Consider the following 20,750-nt stretch of genomic DNA (forward strand, 5'->3'; position numbering starts at 1 on the left):
GAAATTTGCACCAAGATGTTTGAATGTATGGTGTATAGTCAAGAGAACCTATATACACGAGGATACAGTTAAACACTAGGTCGGTTTTTAATGTGGAGAATATTCAGCTCTCCCTCAAAAAGGCACTCTGGGTAGGGGACAAAAATGTAACTGTCTTAGTCTAGAAGGATTTATCGTTCGCCGGCAGAGGAGAGAGGAAATGAAATATAATGTAGACAGCGGTGTGGTCATAGATCCGATTGACTCTCACCACTTTTGATAGCCTCATGCCTATTTATCTATTATTTATCTGCGAATAAATAATTCGAATTGTAGGATCGGTTCAATCTTAGGAGGTCATCTGCCCAGGCATTACTCCATCCTTTAAGACAAGGGATAAATTTGTTGCTTTTCAACTGTGGTATCCTCATTTGCCGATAGGAATAAACAGATATTTTTGTTACTCTCATGAGTACGTTTTTTGGAAGAGCTGAATTTCTTCCTCATTAAAAAAAAAAAAAAAAAAAAAAAAGTTACTCTCGTTGGGAGACAGATAACAAGAGACATTTGTCGGCATAAAACGTGACATCTAGTATGCCCATGTACCGGGGAAAAGGTTGCTAAAAACGATTACGCCGTTGAAAATAAACGTGTACATAATTAAAATGTTGTTTAAACTTTTTTTCATTTTACGCGTTGCCAACTAATAATAACAATTGCTTTGTTTTTGTTTCAGCGAAGGGGGGGGTCGTTCGACGCGGTTTATAATAAACGTCTTTGTCACAAAAATATGTCACAATATTTGTTTATTTTTATATTGTCTCTTCTCTTGTGTCATGAAAAATGGGTATATATAATTGTATATTTTGTGTCCTTTGTCTGTTTTTTTTTTTTTTTTTTTCTCGTTATCTGAGTAACTGGATACAATCTAACTCATTTCGTAGCGAGAGTGACACAATTTTTTTTTTTTTTTTTTTTTTTTTTTTTTTTACCACATTCTTTAGTGAGGACGACAGGGACTTGGAGCCGCTAAGGGAGACAGGTTTATGCTGGTCGTGTTGGGGCGAACGAGGGGGGGGGGCGGTTAGGAGTGCTTGTTCACACCGACACCCTCCTCCACCACCACCATCGCACCTCGATATTATTTTGTGCGTCGCTCGAACAGAAGGAGTAAATGTCGAGCGCGCGTGAGACTATTTCTAAATCTCGTTTTGCCTAACTTTTCAGCTCAAAAAAAAGAAAGAAAAAGAGGACAAACATCTTGATGTAAGTAAAAAAAAAAGTGCCTTTGTTTACATTTACAAATTTTATTTTATTTTATTATTTATTTTATTTGTATAAGTATGTTTTCGCACAAGAGACAAAGGCCAAAACTGCCCTAAAGATAATTTGAGCTTAAAAAAGGGGAAACGGGAGAGTTTAATTAATGATTTAAATAATATTTAATTAATTCAGTTTCGTTGGTTTGTATTGTATTTTATTTTACTCAGTTGATATAGAAGTTTGTGTTGCCATTAAACAAAAAAATAATATCCGGACTAAAACGAAAATATAATGAAATAAAGTTTATTTTTGTTTGGCGACGTTGTCATGTTTTTGTTTAGTAAGAATATGTAGTTTATTTTTATCCCAAGTCTGGAAAAAAATCTTTTCTTTTTGTAAAAAGTAAAAAATTTAACTTTTAAAATATATACATATACGAGGAATTCGAACGAAAAGGATACAACTTTCAGCGATTTCGTCAGTATTTCCTTCCATAACCACTGAGTTACGAACAGCGAAAGTTGTCATTTTAAACTTTGAAATTCATGTACTTTTTTAAAAAAGAATAATCGATCTTTTTTATTTTTTATCTTTCGATCTATCGATTTTTTTTTTTTTTTTTTTTTTTTTTTTTACTTAACTTTTCTGTTTTCCCAAACTTTCTTTCCGTATTTTTTTCTGTTAAAGGTTTTGTCGTAGGAAGTCTCCAGACTTGCAGTGTCAGCTTGTATATATTTATTTCTTCCACGGTCCTCCCACCTCCGTTTTCTCTCTCTCTCTTTCTCTATCTCTCTCTCTCTCTCTCTCTCTCTCTCTCTCTCTGTCCAAGCCTAAAGTATGAAAGCATAAAAACTTAATTGCATTTTTAATGAATATTGTAATTATTTATTATGCATATATTTTAAAGTTTAAACTAAATAGGAAGAGTCTGCATTTTGCGACGGCTTCCAGTTTTGAAATCGAAAACTGACAAGCATTGTTTATCAAAAATGTGTTACCCATTATACTTTAGGTCGAGTCTTTTATTTATCTATTTTTATTTTATTTTTATTTATTTTGGGGAGGGCAAAATTATTTTCATAATTGGATTTTTTATTACAAATAATCAAATCAGGATCTTTTGTTTAGGAGAGGAGCGTTCTACTTTTCCGGCGATTACGTGTGGTTTTAAAACCTTGCCATTTGGACTTAGGGTTAGTTTGGTTAACTCTCTAAACAAAAAGTTTACAAACTAAGGAAACTGAACATTCCAGTCAAATTTCAGTAGTCTAAAATGAGGAGTAACTGTTTTTTGATAAACACCGCTGTCGATTTCAAAACCGAAAGCAGTTGTCAAGTAGACTCTTTTTAACTTATCTGTATCTCTCTGAATTAGCAAATTTATATAACCATATTAAATTCTTTCATTCAAAATTATGTTGAAGTCATTACTTACTAGAACCAATGACCATTCAAGGACAACTATTAATGATACTGTCACCAATACTATAAGAGTGTTGGAAACGATGGTTAAATGGTTAGAATTTGACTATTTTATGGAATGGCTCAACAAGTATTTGTTGACATTAGATTTGAAGATCACCACGGGTTAGTCAGCTGTAAAACGAATGGGAAATTATTACAAAGAAACCCTGTCCGTAAAAGTCCCGTTTATTTGAGCTACAGAAAGGAGAGTTCTTTGCAATAGCTGTAACTAGATGAGTTTTGTTTTGAGTGTTTACATTGAGGGGGAGGCAGAGATTGGGGTTCAGTATTTTCATTTTTAATTCATTTGCTTTGTCAGGGAAATTTTAAACAAGAAGTTTCAATTGCTGCGTATATAAAAAAACAAAATTATTTGCAGATTTTTTTTTTTTTTTACTTATAAACAAAAGAAAAATGTGATATACCATAATTTCTTGTTGCATCTTACACACATATATATAATTATAATTAAATAATAATTATTCCTTATACCTACAGACACTAGTGTTTCATGCTTACACAATCACTCATGTAGGAGTAACAATTCCTGCCGATCATGAGATTCGAACCCAGCTACGAAGCCACCTTTCGCTCCACTTGTTAAGTCTTTGCGTAGGGCCACCAAACAATGTCCATCCTTAAGTATTCTTAAAAGAAGTTTGATAATTATAATTAAATAATAATTATTCTTTATACCTACAGACACTATGAAAAAGATAAAAACTGAATTATTTATATATTAATCAACGTTTATTATTTATTTCAAGACTTTTTCAGATGACTAATTTGAAAGAAATAACGTACAATATTTGAAAATATTTTATGTGTTTGTAACGTGAAAAGAATGTTTTCTTTTTCAAACACGTATCAAATATGTTCAAATACTGAACTTACATGTTGTTTCTTCAAATCAATTATCTTAAGAAAGTATTGAAATAAAGACGAAATGTTGATGAATGTATCAATTTTTCTTTTATCATTTTATTTTAGGAATAGATTCCATAATGTCTTATATATATATTAGCATGGGTGCCCGGTGTTGCTCGGGTGTTTGGAGGTGTATGCTGAGCAAAAAAAAAAAACGGTCAATTTTTTTAACTTTGACCCCTATTATGACCCCTTAAAATGTATTGTTTTGGGATCAAATCAAGTTATTAAGTTAGATTCATGTCCAAGGAACTTATATCTAAAAGTTCCAGTGTTTAGACACAAAATTGTCGGAGGAGTTTGGTAGAGTTCTCAAAGGTCAAATCGTTGAATTTTGACCCTTAACAGCCAAATTTCTGGCCGAAAACCGATCACATCGATTTTCCCAAATCTCAGTACCCTGTATATCAAATTTCGAGTCTGTAGACTAAAAATTAAGAGAGTTATTGCTTAGGGAAATGTACACAGACACACAGACACGTTCACTTTTATATATATACTAGAATGGGCGCCCGGCGTTGCCCGGGTGTTTGGATGTGTATGTTGTGTATGTTGAGCAAAAAAAAAAAAAGTGTTAGTAGGAAGGCAGGCTCGAACCGGTACCGCAAGGAAAAGAACGGGGTAAAACCTAACGTTTATGCTGTTACGACCACCGCCAAACCGGAAGCAACATTTTTTAAAATTAAGGCTAGACAATCCAAAGGAGAGGATAACTTTAAAAAATATCGGCGAAAAAGTGACCCCCCCCCCGGTAGAAAAGTGCCTAGTTGAAGGGGAAGATATTAATGTTTTTAGCCAATTTTTCGATATTTGTCGTATGAAAGATCGAACTTTAAAACGATACTGATCTTGGTAAAATCTGTCCCCTCTATTGAAAGTTTAAGGCAGACATGCAAACAGACATACATACATACATACATACATACATTTGTATATTGGTAACTAAAAATTTTCGACCAAACCGATTAAAAAGCTTGCCCTATCTCTGAATACCCTTTATGTAAAATTTCAAATATTTGACCAAAAATTGTCTGAGTAATTTGAAAGAGACCGCAGAGGTCAATTATTTTTTAACTTTGACCCCTATTATGACCCCTTAAAATTTATTGTTTTGGGACCAAATCAAGTTATTAAGTTAGATCCATATCCAAGGAACCTATGTCTAAAATTTCAAGTGCGTAGACCCAAAATTGTCGGAGGAGTTCGGTAGAGTTCTCAAAGATCAAATCGTTGAACTTTGACCCCTTAATCGACAAATTTCTGGCCAAAAACCGATCACATCGATTTTCCCAAATCTCAGTAACCTATATATTAAATTTCGAGTCTGTAGACTAAAAATTGACAGAGTTATTGCGTAGGGAAATATACACAGACACACAAACACACAGATATACAGACACTTTCACTTTTATATATATACTAGCAGGGGTGCCCGGCGTTGCTCGGGTGTTTGGAGGTGTATGCTGTGCAAAAAAAGCAAAAAAACAAAAAAAATGGTTAATTTTTTAAAACTTTGACCCCTATTATGACCCCTTAAAATTTATAGTTTCGGGCTCAAATCACTTTATTAAGTTAGATCCAGGTTCAAGGAACCTATATCTAAAATTTCAAGTGTCTAGACCCAAAATTGTCGGAGGAGTTTGGTAGAGTTCTTAAAGGTCAAATCGTTGAAATTTGACCCCTTAACAGCCAAATTTCTGGCTGACACCCGTCACATCGATTTTCCCAAATCTCAGTACCCGGTATTTCAAATTTCGAGTCTATAGACTAAAAATTGACAGAGTTATTGCGTAGAGAAATGTACACAGACAGACAGACACACAGACAGACAGACAGACAGACACGTTCACTTTTATATATATATATATATATATATATATATATATATATATATATATATATATATATATATATATATATATATATAAGCCCACTGTCTGTGTGAGTGTCTGTGTTCCCTATAGGAACCAGGGTTAAAGAATTAACATAATATCTAAAAATATATTCTTTTGCGAAATTAACCAGGAAAGACGATGAATATTTATGTACACCCCTTACGGCACATTCCAAGTTAAAACTTCAAAAATATTCGATCTTTATGAAATTCAAATGCCTAAATATTTTAAGGTTGAAAATATTTTGAGGTAATACGTTCTTATAAAAATTTATTTGCTTTAGGGGTGAAGAGAAAAGCGAATCTAAATAAAATTAAAAAAAAAAAAAAGGACAGAGGGTAGAAATTAAACGCATTTGCTTTTTTAGCGTTCGCGGGAATTACCTCACGCACGATTCAGTCGCCACAATCCCACTTAATTTTTTTTAATTAGAAAAAATTATTTTCAACTACAAGATTTCAAATCTAATCAATTATCATAATAATTACCTAAGCACAAAATATTCCAGTGTTAATGATTATTGACATATACTTTGTTTTTGTTTTACGACTTTAAAATGTAGGCGATACTTCATGTGGCGCGATTTAACCTTCTTTCATTTATTGACACAACGTGCCGATTTGCAAACTATAAAACGATTCGAAATCAAACAATACGACGCAAACATGTAAACAACGCAGACATTCGGCTATTATCGGGTGAACACATAGAAACACATAATGGCTCAACACCGGGGTTATTTATTCTCTTTACGTTAAATATTTTTATTTTGGTGTAATCTGAATGGATTACATGGCACTCCATTGAAAACAGTTTTACCAAGACTGGTTTTAATGGACCGTCCTTACCAATGAACTAGTAGATTACTTGTGAACAAATCCATTTTTGTTTTTAGTTATTACTGTTAATCGTTTGAAGTCCCCTGCCGAGGAATGCCGACGGAACTACTTAGATATGTTTCTAGGCTAGAGTGCGCTTCACCGAGTGCACTGGCTTTTGAAAACCTCTGATTACCTTGTGTCTAACCTCCGCGCCAAGATCGTTGTCGGTATACCCCCCTCCCCAAACTAGAGAATTGTAAACTTTTAATTAAAGATTGAGCATTCAAGAAATTAAAAAAATTATAAAGACTGCAATTGATTTGCAGACTTAACATATCGATTTTTAAAAGAGTGGTAGCGTTTTTGTATAGTACTTATTTACTTGCCTCTCCGTTAAGGTAAACTTAGAGGCAAGGTTAGTTTCTAATGTGAGGAAAATTCAGCTTCCTCGAAAAGGGCATTCTGGCTTGGGCCTAAATTAAACTTGCCTCAGTCTAAAAAAAATTCTTTACTGACCGAGCACAAAAAGTATAGCGCAATACGAAAACAGATATTACACTTTGATCCTAACGAAAACGTTTTGTATAATGACGTGGTTCTTTATCAATTCTGGGTATTAATAATTCGATTTCTTTTCATGTAGTTGCGATTGCTGTTTAGTAGTGATCATTCGTGGTGATGAATGATGCGGACTGCTGGATAAAATGAATAAGACAAACTTTATTGGAGTATTCAGATTACTGTTCTCATTTTGAGGGTTATTCTCATAATGTTTCAGCCGATGGTGTATCTTGTCGAACTCTGGAATCTTTCTGTGGAACTCGGAAATACTTTCCGAATTTGACAAGATATACCTGAAGAAGAGGTTACATCGGCCGAAACGTGGTTAGAATAACACTCAAGATCAAACAATAGTCCAAATAATACAAATTATCAATCCTCATCTCCAAAATTCATAAATAATATAAACTTTATTATGTTAATGATAAACATGTGATTATTTATTTGGCGGTCTTAAATATGGTCACGTGTAAGGAAGAAAGAACACGAGGGTAAACTTATTCGGTTAGATCTATGAGCTATATTTACTCTGTTCAGCGTTGCCTCTCACTGCTAACTGAATCTTTATTTAACATCTCTTTTCCCCACCGATAACGCTATTCTCCACCCAACTTAAGTTTGTTATTTTCCCACAATCGGCTGTTTAATCTATGACCCCCTCTAGACAACCCCGTCCTTAAACAATTCAATATAGTCGAATTAAAACTAATCGTAAAAAAAAAAATAATAATAACTTACCCACCTCGATATATTTCAACAGAAAGTGGAATTACATACAGATCCTACTAAGTTTACTGCAAAGACAGTAGGTTTTGCTATACCAGGCTAAAATATATTTTCACACATTACTGTATCTTATATGTTCATAAACTCACCATTCGCCCTTGCATGGAATATTGTTGCTACATCTGGGTTTGTGCATCAACTCTGAACCTCTCTCACCCGAAGAAACTGCAAAAAAAAAAAAAAGAATTTCTACCTTTGTTGGTCCCGCACAAGCTGTCGAGTTCCAACTCTATTGCATCGCCGCAGTATTACATTCCTGTGCTAGTTTTACAAGTACTTCCATAGAATGTGTTCCGACGAACTTACATGCACCTCTTCAATGTAAATACTCTCGATCCAGCTGATTATTAACAAAATTTCATCTCTTAACTGTAGCATCTTCTAGATGCCGTAGGGTTTTCTACTTTGATATTAATATAGAAACCACTGCTCTCTGCTTCAGCTTGGAGCATGTTGATAATGGCTTGTAAATCAGTGGTATTCACTGCTAGTGCATCAATATCATCTGCAAGGTCTACGTTAGAAAATCTATACTCATTGACCAACGTTATACCTTGATATTTGGTTTCTTTATTTAATGCCCAATCAATGGTTACGGCAAAGTGTAATGACAACAGCAAACACCCTTGACAGACTCCAGTGATCATTACAAACCCATCGTTGAAACGATCTGCTATTTGTATGCAACATTTGCATAAATTTGCATTGATAACTTTTTTCACCAGGTCATACTCATGCATGATCTGATAGCCAGTGAGTGCTGCCAAATGTCCCTGGAAAAATCTATAAAACTGATAGTAAGAGGCTTTTTTGGAATTCGACATGTTTCTCAATTATACGACGCAACGTAAAATTTGTTCTGCACAAAACGTTTTGGTTGAAATTCGGCTTGTTATTCACGTAACTCTTAATCAACCATGTTACGCTTATGGTTCAGGCTCCGTTGACAATAAAGCTTCCCTGGTATAGACAGAATTGACAATAGTGCCTTTCTAAGGAATGCATACAACCGTTCTGTTTTTCCAATCTCCTGGAACTTCCCCTGTGTTACATAAGTGGCACATCCATTTGAAAATGTTATCACCTCCTGATTTAAGCATTTCTGCAGAAATGCCGTCCATCTCTGTCTGGTGATTTATTATTTTTTAAAGTTTAATGACTAAACAGACTTCATCCTAGGTAAATTCGTCGATGTTGCTAAGAAGATTGGAGCGTTCAGTGGTGACTACTTTGATGGGTGACTCCGGTTTGTTTAATACTTCCTTGAAGTATTCGGCCCATCTGACTAACTTGTCTTCTTTTGAGAGCACTGTTCCATCTTTTGCCTTTATAGGACCCGATGTTACTCTGAAACTATCTATAGTCTTTTTAGCAATTTGGTACACGGTTCTCATGCATGTTGCTATGGCACTGCCTAAATCCTCCTTCTCCCTCTTCAAGCGAAAGTTTCATATACATGTAACATTGGCCACGGGACGACTGTAGTACAATGTAATATTACAATGGTGTAATGTATTCGATTTTGTTTTTCAGAAACGCTATAATTGTGTAATACACACAAACGCGTTGCATTTCGTTGCGTGTACTTCTCAGATGGAGGAAGTAACGAGTGAGAATCGTTAATCTTGACTTAGTCATACCTTATTCACTCACATCTTTCCACATGGGCAAATATTTTGCTGATGGAACAAGGAAAATTTTAAGTTACTAGAATTATGGGCTCTATGGATCCAAATTTTAGTTTATATTAATATTAAACATTTTTATCGCCAATATAAGTAATTAAAACAAAATAAAATATTTCGGATTATTTAAATAATTTCCAACACTACTGATAATGTTTTCCTAGTCATTTATTTTTTATTATTGTTTATATTTTAATCCATGCTTTGAAACATAATATAAATAATACATCTATGACGCTACGCCAGAGCTATAATAATTTTGTTAAAGTAATATTTGAAACTTTGTTCATAAAAAAAATCCAAATAGCTCAGTTTATAGAACGCCAGACTGAAAATCTTAATGTTTTTGGTTTCGATTTCCGGTGATAGCACCCGCTTTGTTTGTTTGGAATTGATACCATATTTTTCAGTGTAAGAAGTAGTACTCTCATATTTCGAAATGAGACAAATTCCACAATACATTTTATTATGTTTTGAAAAATGTGGCTGACCGATAGACTGAAAAAATCTCTATCTATATATTTAAAAACAGATCTATCGCACTAAGGACAGACATAAGTATACCAATAAACTCGCTTAGCTAATCAAAAATGGAAAACCTATTCCAGCTCTATCCATATGATGTATGCGTTGAGCATGCTCTTTGTGTGTGTGTGTGTGTGTGTGTGTGTGTGTGTGTGTGTGTGTGTGTGTGTGTGTGTGTGTGTGTGTGTGTTTCGTTTTCCTTTTGTTTACTTTTAAAATCATATTCGCTAGCATTTCATAGTCAGAGTCCGTATACATTAGGACAATCCTGGATCACCTTAAATTTCATTCGAAAATGATCCTGTGTTTATTGCTTATTATTCGCCTGCAATGAGTATTTTATATTTAATGTGAAATCAGTTGCATTTACTTCATATTACTTCCCTTTTTTTTCTTTTTCTTGTTCGATTTATCTTAAACTCCTTAATCTTCCCTATTTATTCGTATTACTAATTTTCTCCTCGCTTTCGCATATCTGAAGAAAATATAAACGATATATTTTAGAGAAAATGAGTAAACTAACGTCTGTTTGCTAAATGCGTATTTGTATATTATTTAATAACATAAAATACACGCTAGATTACTTAGTTTTGGGATTGAGTTATGTTTCAAATAAATTCTATTTCTAATTTTCCGTACTTTATAATTAATTAAACTCAAGCATCTATTACTAAGTCCCTGTTTATTTTTATGGCCCTTTATAATTGTATTTGTTGACTCCTATCTATTTTATACGACATCTTCTCTGTCTGTCTGTCTGTCTGTCTGTCTGTCTCTCTCTCTCTCTCTCTCTCTCTCTCTCTCATATATATATATATATATATATATATATATATATATAATGTTTGTATATTTTGGCAGCAAGTTACCATTCAAGCACGTCTGATTGAACACAACAGAGTTATTCTTTTTTCCGATCTTTCTGGATATCTTTTCCATTTGTCTAGCGGTCTTTTTAATTTCAGCAGGCATGTTATATAAAATGGCACCCAAAAGTTGTTGTTCGGCCATTTTCTTCTCAAGCGTTTTTTATCGATGCATATGATTATCATCAGGAGCGATTGTTGTTATTTTCTTTTTCTTTTCCTTTGAGGCTTGGCGTATTTATACTTTTTTTTTTAATAAAAATAATTCGTCCCTAACCCTCCTTTATAGCCAATTTAAAAAAAAATTATAAATACACTAAGCCTCAAAGGAAAAGAAAAAGTAAACAACAACAATCACTCCTGGTGATAATCGGATGCACCGATAGAAAGCGTTTGAGAAAAATATGGCCGAAAAACAACTTTTGGGTGCCATTTTATATAACATGATTGCTGAAATTAAAAAGACCGCTAGGCAAATGGAAAAAATATCCAGAAAGATCGGAAAAATGAATAACTCTGTTGTGTTCAATTAAACGTGCTTGAATATATATATATATATATATATATATAATTATTTTTCTATCTCCCTGTGCCTTGTGAGTTTATTAACGATAAAACTCGATACGAATAATCCATCATATAAATAAAATGGAATATCAGCACAAGTGGCAATATTATATAACCTGTAATAATACAGACTAGTTTGAGATATTTTCTTTTTTCTGATTCAAACAATCTAATCTGAGCTCAGTGGTTGATCCATTGATCATGGTTTTGTTCTCGTAATATATAGTAGCTTGACCCATAAAATGGAAGACCTCAGAAAAACAATGTTCCCACACTGTACCTAATATAAGTATTTTTATTTGATGTTGTTTTATAGTTAATGAAACATTATTTTTTTATCTGTTTCTATTTAATTCATTTTAACTATATAATGTGAATAACGTGTTCTTTAATGAAATCTATTTTGGTAGTAATTTAAATTTCAGGTTTTTACGTATACGATCAGACTTGCATTGATGTAGTATTTTAATATGCTTTTTTCTTAACGGAGTTTGATTAAAATTATGATGTTTGTGATTACTATCATTATTATATAATCATTACTATGATTAAGTTTACAAATTTTAACAAAAATATCGTAGTTAATATCAAAACCACTTTTGAAAAAAAAAGAAAAGAACGGCATAGTTACTTATTAATGATAAAAATGGTTCTCAATATAGAACACAAGCGATACGAAATGGTAAAATAATATCACAGAGAGAGAAAAGACAGTGGGTGAAATTAATTGATTTGTATCTATCTTTATAAGAGAAATATATATATATACGGATAGAAATGACGCCTTATTTGATTAGAATAGCCTTGTGTTTGATACAACTGTTCTCATTTAGTAAAGCTGTAAAGAAATTAAATAGAAATAAGTGTATATTGCGTCATTAAACATTGAAGCCAATGAGAAAGCGTGAAAATGACTAACAACCGGTGTGGAGTGAAAACACCTCTGTTATAAAAATAGCGCATAGTGATTAAGGTGTCTGGAAGAGGACTTCGAAGTGACAGAAAGGTATTTTCTCAGACTATGTTTTGACAGAAACTATTGATCGTTAAATTACATATAAAACTGAAAATTCGATTGGAAAAATATTTTTATTCAGAGCTCTACGGAATATGCTCATTATATTTCATATTAAACTGATTTTTATGCAACGTTTTATGAAGTTATACCGAAAGATCTCTTCTTTACATATGAGATATATATATATATATATATATATATATATATATATATATATATATATATATATTACTAACAGCTGTTTCGATGTACCACAACTCTGATTAGACTTAGCGATTGTTTTTAAGGTTGAGATTTTCATCCATATCGCCAGGTCACTTAAAGTTATAACCATCAGTTTGCTATTTTTATCTCTACGTTATTATTCTTATAATGCCAGTATTGAAGTTCTTGGTTTGTGTAAATCAATTTCCTGATAAATTAACTTCTGAAAGATAAAAACAAATGATATTAACGATATAGTGACGGACCTGGAAAGTAAATGTTTAAAATTAGCTTTCATTGGTGCTAAATTGTCACTCTAGAACCAGTGGTGACTGGATATCTCCAAGAGCATACTGAAGGCCTATGATAGCAAAAACGTCAAAACAATGTACCGCTTGATCAGGCAGGTTTTCCGGGTTCAATCATCGTCTATTGTACTATTGATGCTCAGACGACCCCTTCTCGATAAAAGATATTAGGACATTATGAAACGGTGGACTGAGCACTTTAGGTATTTTCTATAGCTTTTCAATGTCCAATGAAAATGCCATCAATAACCTGCCACAGAAAGATATCATGCGTATGGAGATTGCTCTTCCATCATCTGGGAAATCTGTAGGACACACGAAAGCCCATAGACTGATTGCATGGATACCCAACTTTCTCCCAGGTCTGGATAGGTGTGATTCTCGTTACAATATAGAAGGAGTAAAACGCAAGCACAGTTGATCTGAGGTAACTATCGGGAAATAAGGTTCTTTGAAGTATTTACAAAGTCTTCTTGAAAATCTTACAGTCAACCTATTAAAAGGGGGTTATCCTTGAAATCTAGACAAAAATTTAGATCTTTCTCTGTTCAACAACTTGAGAGAAAATGCATTGAACAATGGTTAGCACTTAACTAGATTTTAGTGGACCTGCTGAAAGCTTTAAAACTGTGAATAGAACAACGCTCTAAATAATCCTTGGCAGAATTGGATGTCCATTACAATGTTTTAACAACTTCATTATGACATGAAAGAATGCTTCCACTTTGACGTACTCCTGAATCAACTCCATTGATAATGACGTTGAACGAGGTGGCATTATTTCACGAATACTATTCTGCACGATGATTTACTTCTACACTCTTTAGGACTGTAATACAACTGTTTCCGTACCACTGATATGGAATACAACTTAACTCTCTTTTATTCCAAGCCCAATATTTCCAAAGTCTCGTGTAGGAACTCCTCTGTATTTAAGAAACGAATTTCGTTGCCCACACTAAGAAATATATGCAGGAAATAGTTGATTTTTAAGAACTTACACTATGTTAATTTGGTAAAAGCCAATTTAATGTTTACTACACCACTAGAGCACCAATAGTTCGAAATATCTACGTCGAAGGAACCAGATTGTGTGCAGTTTAATCTTTCATATATCTCTTCCGAGACGGCTCCTGTAACTCTGACATACACTTAAGAATAGAAAAAGGCTAGCAAATCAAAGCCTTTGGCATATTTTCAAACCGCGTATAGTCAGGCAAACTTTCTTATATACGAGTTGTGAGTCTTGTTTTTACATCCGTCTTCCTAGTAAATGTGGGATAAGTATCGTTGACATATGAACACTCTAGAAAGGTTCCATCAAACTAGCATTGAGAAAACATCAATTGAGCATCTCTCGCATAAGACTCTACTATTTTTCAGTAAGATGGCATAGAAACGCGCACCATACGTAATCAAATGCGGTAGACTAAGCACCTTTCTAGGATGAATGATGACAGACTTCCTTAGCAACTATTATATAGGGAACTATAGCACAGTACATGTTTGTGATAGAAGCCAAAGAGACATTTTAAGGACGTTGCCCAAAACAATCTTAAGACCCTTCGCATGGATGTGGAGGGATATGAAGGTACATGTTTCGAGGTGATCGATTTAGTGGAAACACGTAGCTGTAGAATTTTTATGCAAAGTGAAACAGTATTCCATCTTGGGGTATGCTCTGGAGAAACGGCACAGGTTGAACGTCTCAAATATATTTTAGTCTGACCATTGTATGATTCCTGTGGCAGAGACTGTCTGTCAAGGACTGGTCTCTTCGGTCATTCGAGATCATAACCAACTACGAAATTGACAAACAGGGAAAAATATAGATCTGTACGAACGGGTGACAACGGTTTTACATTACAAATCTGTAAGAGGATTCTAAATGTAAAACCGAGTTGTTAAGTCATTTGCGTGCCCACAATCTAGTAGCGCAACTTTATAAAAATGACATTCTTCTGTAAAAAAACAAAAAAACAAAAGAAAACAAAAAGAAACAAATAACATATCCACAAGCACACTATAAAAAAAGCTTCGCTGACAGGATTATGGAATGCTAATATTTTCTTAAATAAATAGAAAAGGGTTTTTTAATGTGAATATTAATGCACACAAACTCGAATTTATAGGAATATAGATTATTACAATGTAGTGACAGATGTTTTATTAATTCTATGTGTATCTAATTATATTTTATAGTATTCAAAAATTCTCTTTGAATTTCTATGCTTAATTAAAAGATTGTTCATCTGTTCAGACTTCCGGTTGTTTAAACTATTTACATTTTAGTGAGAATGAAAACTTCTCCGACATTTGTAAATGGTACAACGAAATTCTTTAATTTATCCTTTTTCATATCTTAATCTTGCCACGAGATAAAACAGACGTGACGTATATTTATTTATATTTTAACGTAAATCATCCTTTCCCATTTTAATGTTTCAAATGTTTAATTTATATCATTTACATTTCTTTTTACTTTTAATCGCATTGAGTTTTTTTTTACAGAATGAAAATAATTTCTGTTTTTCATGATCAGTTTTTTTTTCATTCTTAAAAGTATTTAAAGTTAAAACATTTTCCTAACTTTATGTTTTATATAAATACATATTCGCATTAATTTTATTCTCTGAAATATTGATCATTGAAAATGCCAATTAATGTTTGATTATGATTTGATTATGTATCATTCAAAAGTATAACACAAAATAATATTTTGATTTTGATTTCTAGCTGGCAACAACAATTGGTCTTCTAAGATGAGTAATAATAAAGCTCCTCGAGATCCCAGTACTCTCCGCGCACTTCTAGTAGATATTTGATTAGTATCAGTCTCGACTGATACTGTTTCTTTTCTTGGTGGTGGAGAGCAGTTTATTGTTATTATAAGTTCTCACAAAGGTCATCATCAAAGAGTACTTATTGAAAGCAACCGGTATTTGCATCATCGCATTACTGCAAAAGCCGGGTGCCAGCGATTTCTCGCTAAAAATAATATTGGTCTTTACTAGAATTTGGGTGGCAGTTAGTCACCCAAATTCCTTTTCGGACTCATTGAATGGACGTCTGGTTAGTACTCTCTCATGTTGGTCTTTCCATCCTCCTTGGGTTTCACGGCTGTTTGATGTGATGCCAATTGATGCTGACAGTACATGTTTTTTGGGGGTGGGGGGATTAACTTGCAATTTTGTGGTTTTAGTTTTCTTGTCTTCGTGTGATGGTCCTTTATTTTGTTTTAATGCTGTTGCAGGTCCTGTATGGTTGGTTAGCGCGTGTAGCTCATATAAAGAAGTCTCCGCATTTTACAGTTTTTCTTAAAATTTCAGCCGTTCTCATTATGGTTAAAGGTTTACCTTCCTCAGCCTTCCTCTTAATTCCAATTTCTCCCATTCTTTTTTCGAAATTTTTCGGAATTGTTCCTAGTGCTCTTACGATTATTATTATCTTGACTTTCTTCATTTTTCAGCTCTTAGGCTAGTTCCGTGTATTTGCTTCAGTTTTCCGTCTGTTTGGTATTCACTCTGTGGTCTGCTGGAATCGCAATCTACGATATATTGCATAAATTTTACTTCTTCACTATTATAACTTGGATGGGTATATTTGTTTGTACGTTCATGTATCATAAGATTTTGTGATTTCCGCTTTCAAATACTGCTGCCGGTTTGTGTATTTATCAGTTGTCTGTTTGTTCAAGATGTAGTTGTTTGCATAGTTCTCGGTGTACTGCCTTCTCCACTTGATCGTTTCTATTTTTATATTCCTTTTTGGCTAGTTTGCTGTATTCACTTATGTGGTTATGTCTCTTTGTTCACAGAGCCTGCATTTGCTGTTTTCTTGTGTCTTGTCGATCATTTCTTTGATAAAGTTGGTTTTAATCTCATTATCTTGTACGACTGTTATTAAGGATTCAGTTTAGCTAGTAAGGTGTCCTTTTCGTATCCATGTCATGAATGTGACCTTTTGTCGTCCTTCTCAATCGTTCATGTAGCTGTTTCTCTTCCCTTGTTGTTTTTTGTGGTTGTTGTTGTTGTTCTTCTTCTTATTATTATTATTATTATTATTATTATTATTATTATTATTATTATTATTATCATTATCATTATCATCATCATCATAGGGATTTAATTGAATGTAGTTGTTGGGGTGTAGTCTGTTGTATGGCGATTTCATCCTCGCCTTTACCATCGTGTACGGTAACAATAATATACCGCGTGACCTCTGTGTCAGACAAGCTCCGCAAAGTAACCGTGAAAACTCTCATTAGTTAAACTTAGGAGGATTTCAGTAACTCATCGAAAGCTTTCTTTTTAGGTTTGGGTTACTGCGTCGTTTAACAATCTACCAGAAGTTGCCATCATCTTGCAAACGTTCAAATGTTTCAAGACGGCACTAGATGCATCATACTCGCTGATATTTAGATGGTTATCTGTCACTTGAGCAGCGGATGATGAGAGAGGGCCCGATTCTGTCATACAACATTATTAACGAGAATTAAATTCTACTTTTGCGAAGTGATTTTTAATCAAGTACCAGCTTCTGATCTCCGCGGAACCCAGTAAAATATATACCATTAACGCTTTGATCTCAATAGAAGAAATGTGGCGGTCAACGTTTAGACGTTGGCGTCCAAAATTAAATTATTAAACTTGTACATCGTTTGCGCAAACACTATCCTAAATAAACACAAATAATTATATTTTGGATCAATCAGAGAACTTTTTGTAATTATTGGAAATGGTCTTTATGGGAGCCACTTCAGTCCCTTTAAAAAGTTAGACTTTTTTTTCTAATAAACCGGTAGAGTCCAGTTGATCAGAAATCCACGGACTGGCTTCATTTGCGCCCCTCTGTTGGGCTTCGAGCCTTCTGGCTTGTCAACATACGCATACTAACATTTACAAAGCGCACGACACACAAACACACACACATACACAAACTGCTTGAATCCCTTCATTGGTGCCATCTCATTTAAAACTGCTTTTTTAGAAAGTAAGTTTAGTGAGTAGGTTAAGAAATATTTATTTCTAAACTTACTCACTGAACTTACTTTCTAGTATAAAAACCAATGATCGTTGACTCTTATTGATAACTTTTAATAAAATATAATCTATATAATTGAGCGGAGAAGTTTTCATTACAATTTTCTGGCCCCTATAATGCATGGCTCAAGCTATCTACGCTAGCTTCTTCAATATCTCAACTAATGGATTCCCTATTGCTTTTACAAGTACTTGGAAATTAGTTACGAACATTCTATGTTTTTCAGATTGCTGTGAACTTCTATTTTAAACATATATACAATATTTCTTTTGTGAATATATGCCTTCTGAACTCCTTATTTTCTTACCGTATAATATGTCTCTTGTTTTTGTCCCATTTGATTATGAACCCTGTGAACCTTTTTCAATGAAATTGTTTCTTTAACACCGACTCACCCCTAAAAATATATCTTCCAAATAATTAACCCCTGAAACTGGTGAAGGACATCCTCTAAAGAAATGCAGCATTATTTGTCCGTAGAACAGCCTACAATAGGAGGTAGTAACGATGCTTACCATATCCGGATTTAATGTCGCCTGGGAAAAGCATTCATTCTGTATATAGATATACACAGATTCTGCCTTTTTACATCGCTTGTTGCACTTTGGCCGTTTGAACAATAACTTTCATTTAGTCCTGAAAAAAAGCATCAAGCTAGTGTTTTACTTCAAAGTTTTCTAAAATTAGAAACTATTCTAACAGCATTTACCTACTTGTATATATTTGAAGCATAATTCCAACATCAAGTTTTCTCTAAACACGTGGTTTAGATATATTTACTTCATGGAGTTTATTAAATTTAGTAACAAAGACTTTGAAATTTGTAAATAAATGTGATGACATAATTTCACATATGGAACTCATCACGTAATAATATTATCGTTGTCAAACTCTGTGTTAGCTTATAGATGTGTATGTTTGTTACGTCTATGTTTGAAGAGGGGGGAACGGCGAAAGAGAAGGAAGATAAAATGAAAGGGAAAGTAGGAAGATGCGAAGAATGACCGACAGTTTTGTCACAGATGGCATTATAAAAAAAGGAATTAACTCCCCCTTTTTCTTCGAAATGATTATCTCCCTTTGTCCTTTGTGAAAATGAATTACCTGTCTTGTTTTTTTTTTTTTGTTTTTGTTTTTTTTTTTACATGGTGGTCACCACTTATCAAGGCCCGGAAGCCACTCAGGGATGAGGGTTATTGCAAGTACAGTACGTTAGTGTGGAGATTTGATGAAGTGTTTACTTAAGGGGGCAGTTCATTAGGAATTTGTTAACGTTGGACTTGAAGACATCTATGTTGTAGTCAGGTGTGAAGCAGGCAGACGGAACAGAGTTCCACAGGCGTGCAGTTCTAAGAAAGAAGCTTTGTTCATAGAATCCACGTTTTGATTTAGGCGCAGATAAAGAGTGGGGGAAATTTTTCACAGTGGATTCAGCTAGACGGGTGTTTTTCGTGAAAGATTGGCGAGGGGGACCAGAGATTGGAGTTCAGACGAGCACCTGCCATGGAAATAACGATAAAAAAGGATAGGCTCGCAACGTCTCTTCTGTGGGAGAGAGGTTGCAGGGTAGAGAAAAGGGCATCCCCCATTAAGCCACGAAGTCTATTTTGTACTCTTCAAGGCAAGATAGGCTGTTTTTAGCAGCTCCTGCCAAGATATGGCAGCAGTATTCCATCCTTGGACGTACTTGGCTTTTATACAGATAGAGAATTGCATCAGCAGTGAGATATCTTCTGGAGCGGTAGAAGGATCCCACCATCTTTCCAGCGACCTTGGCAACAGACTTGATGTACGTGTCCCATTTCAGATCAGGAGTAAAGGTCAAACCCAGAAGCATGTCAAAACACGGGGCCTCTCCCAAACGAGAGCCATCCATCACAATTGATGCCAGATGGGAATCAGAGCGTTGATGATGTAAGGATAGGAGTTTGGTTTTAGATGCATTAAAGGTAACCAGCCACGTCTTCTCCCACTGAACCACGCGTTCAAGATCAGAGAGAGAATCAGAGAGAATCAGAGAGAACTTTGTCATTTACAGCCTTTGATGTGTTGCCGTAGATGGTCGTGTCATCAGCATAGATGTCAACGAATGATTTAAGTATGTGTTTAGGGAGGTCATTGATGTAGATCAGATAGAGAGTTGGGCCCAGGCAGGATGGACTTATTGATTTAATACTGCAGGCGTCTGATTTTTGTCCATCTACCACTACTCTTATGAGCCTATCGGAGAGAAATGATTTAATGATTGAGAAAACACTTCCAGTTATACCGTAGCTGGAAATCTTGTGAAATAGACCCCCATGCCATACCTTGTCGAAGGCCTTTGATATGTCAAGAGCAATTGCCCTAGAAAGGAAGCCTTTATCAAGAGATTCACTAATCCTATGAGATATAACCGTTAGCACATCTGCGGTAGATCTTGCAGAACGGAAACCATACTCTGTGTCATTAAGAAGGTTGATTCTGCTGAGGTGGTTGACTATTTCTCTATTTAATATGGATTCCAGCAACTTACTCATAACACACAGGAGACTTATTGGTCTGTACTGAGAGGGAGATAACTTATCACCTGAATTCTTAAATACAGGGCAAACTAATGAGGTCTTCCAGGGAGTCGGAAAGCATTTCTCCTTAAGGCAGCGCTCAAACAGTTTCGTAAGTATGGGAGCAAGTTCTGGTTGAAGCTTTTTTAACACTATAATTGGGATGCCGTCACGCCCAGTTGCTTTACTGGAATCAAGGTTCTTGATTAGCTTGGCGACCTCATGCACGGATATTTGTATATTACCTAGCGTGTTCTGTGTTATAGGAGGAAATATGGGAATTTGATGGCCTTCG

The 20,750-nt window shown here is 34.4% G+C and overlaps 1 protein-coding gene across 1 annotated transcript in view; it reads left to right on the forward strand.

The window, feature by feature from the left end:
• Window positions 1-938: 938 nt before the first annotated feature.
• LOC145248001 (inward rectifier potassium channel 2-like) overlaps window positions 939-20,750 on the forward strand; it is a 63,462-nt gene continuing 43,650 nt past the window's right edge. Inside the window, exon 1 of the mRNA XM_080109686.1 lies at window positions 939-1,245. The gene's annotated coding sequence lies outside the window, so the exon portion shown is untranslated. The remainder of the gene's footprint in view (window positions 1,246-20,750) is intronic.

The sequence above is a fragment of the Euprymna scolopes genome, chromosome 26 (assembly GCF_053919585.1).
Source record: "Euprymna scolopes isolate OS-2025 chromosome 26, ASM5391958v1, whole genome shotgun sequence".
Taxonomy (NCBI): Eukaryota; Metazoa; Mollusca; class Cephalopoda; order Sepiida; family Sepiolidae; genus Euprymna; species Euprymna scolopes.